General features: G+C 49.7%; 1 protein-coding gene across 2 annotated transcripts in view; it reads left to right on the forward strand.

The window, feature by feature from the left end:
- Positions 1 to 2,349, forward strand: part of HPCAL1 (hippocalcin like 1) — a 117,273-nt gene that overhangs the window by 82,804 nt on the left and 32,120 nt on the right. The window contains exon 2 of one of the 2 annotated variants that reach the window (XM_024118907.3): positions 775 to 861. The exons of the other annotated variant lie outside the window; for it this stretch is intronic. The gene's annotated coding sequence lies outside the window, so the exon portion shown is untranslated. The remainder of the gene's footprint in view (positions 1 to 774; positions 862 to 2,349) is intronic. 2 annotated transcript variants of the gene reach the window in all.

Genomic DNA, 2,349 nt, shown 5'->3' on the forward strand with positions numbered 1-2,349 from the left:
ATGCCGCGGAGCGGCTGGGCCCGTGAGCCACGGCCGCTGAGCCTGCGCGTCCGGAGCCTGTGCTCCGCAGCGGGAGAGGCCACAGCAGTGAGAGGCCTGCGTACCGCAAAAAAAAAAGAAAAAAAAAGTTACATATAGATACATATATGTGTGTATGTATATATATAAAATCTGTAAGTGACCTCCAGTGAGAATTTCTGGTGGGAAGATGTGTGGCTTTTCTGCTCCACGTCTGGAATCCTAGCAGTGAGTTTAAATAATGTAACTGGCATGTGAAGCTCTGTATTGGTGAAGCAGGGTCGAATTTCAACTCTGAGCAAAGTGCACTCTGCCTGCAGTAATGTCCGTGTGATGCATTTTGGGGCACTCGTTTGTCAAACATGGATTATTTATTGAGCTCCTGCTGCATACAGGCTCTGGGCCAGGAGCCAGCTGCACAGGAACGAAGACGCCGCCTCCCTGCCCTTGTGGAGCTCACAGTCAGTTCGGGGGAGCTGCAGCCCCTCATTCTGCAGGAGCAAGGGGAGCCCCGGGGGCCCTCACACTGTGGGGGCCTGGGCTTTCCACGTGGGTGAGCTACTCTGTTCCTGTCCTCAGGACCACTCCAGTGAGTGCACATAAACCATGATCATTGCTGTGGAGGGAGAGAACCTTGTATTACGAGAAGATAACGGGGAAATGTGCGTAGATTGCACGGAACCGACCGGAGAGAAAGTCAGTTGCTCTGAGCCGGGGTGTCCCCACCCCACATGACGGGTCTGTCCTCTCTTCCAGGGCATGGTCTAGCAGCCCGGGCCAGGACGTGGAACCGGCCTCCGAGGTTCTGATCCCTGTTCTCTCTCCGCCTCTACTTGGCCTTGGGTAAGTGTTCCGGAAGACCAGACGGGCCTGGGGGCAGGTGAGGATGGGGAGCTGAGGGGCCTCTACCACTCTATGGGGTCCTGGCCACGTGCCGGTGTGCACGGACTTGACCCAGCTCAGTGGAACGAACAGGGAAGATCGGGCTCTGGGGGGACAGCCTGCCCAGCACTCCCATGAGATGGGTCAGGAAACTGGGGCCTGGAGACAAAAAGAACCACCCAGGTCCTACAGTGATCTAGGTCTCTTGTCCTAAATTGGCCGGGTTTTTGTGGGTAAGTCATTTGGCCTGGGTGCTTTGGTTGTGAGATGCGTCCATTGAGGAGAATTAGCGAATCAGAATATAAGGGGCAGGGAATTCCCTGGCGGTCCAGTGGTTAGGACTTGTCACTTTCACTGCTGAGGGCCCTGGTTTGATCCCTGGTCAGGGAACTAAGATCCTGCAAGCTATGCAGCAGGGCCAAAAAAAAAAAAAAAAAAAAAAAAAAAAGGAATATAAGGGGCAGACTTTCTTTTTAAACTTTACTTTTTTTATTTATTTTTAATAGACCTTTACTGGATTATAATTGCTTCACAATACCGTGTTAGTTTCGGTTGCACAACAAAGCAGATCAGCCATATGGATACGCATGTCCCTGTATCCCCTCCCTCTTGAGCCTTCCTCCCACCCTCCCTACCCCACCCCTCTGGGTCATCACAAAGCGCCGAGCCGATCTCCCTGTGCTGTGCTGCTGCTTCCCACCAGCCAACTATTTTACAGTCGGTGGTGTGTGTATGTCGATGCCACGCTCACCTCGCCCCAGCTTCCCCCTCCCACCCCGTGTCCTCAGGTCCATTCTCTATGTCCACCTCTTTATGCCTGCCTTGCAACAACTAGGTTCCTCAGTAACTTTTTTTTTTTAGATTCCATATATATGCGTTAGCATACGGTATTTGTTTTTCTTTCTCACTTACTTCACTCGAGGTCCATCCACCTCACTACACATAACTCAGTTTCGTTTCTTTTTATGGCTGAGTAATATTCCATTGTGTGTATGTGCCACATCTTCTTCATCCGGTCGTCTGTTGACGGACATCTAGGTTGCTTCCATGTCCTGGCTCTTGTAAATAGTGCTGCAATGAACATTGTGGTTCATGTCTCTTTTTGAATTATGGTTTTCTCAGTGTGCCCAGCAGTGGGATTGCTGGGTCATATGGTAGTTCTATTTTTAGTTTTTTAAGGAACCTCCATACTGTTTTCCATAGTGGTTGTATCAATTTACATTCCTACCAACAGCGCAGGAGGGTTCCCTTTTCACCACACCCTTTCCAGCATTTATTGTTTCCAGCTTTTTTGATAATGGCCATTCTGACCGGCGTGAAGTGATACCTCATTATAGTTTTGATTTGCATTTCTCTAATAATTAGTGATGTTGAGCATCTTTTCATGTGCCTCTTGTCCATCTGTATGTCTTCCTTGGTGAAATGTCTATTTAGGTCTTCTGCCCATTT

Source organism: Physeter macrocephalus, chromosome 12 (assembly GCF_002837175.3).
Source record: "Physeter macrocephalus isolate SW-GA chromosome 12, ASM283717v5, whole genome shotgun sequence".
In the NCBI taxonomy this organism is placed as follows: Eukaryota; Metazoa; Chordata; class Mammalia; order Artiodactyla; family Physeteridae; genus Physeter; species Physeter macrocephalus.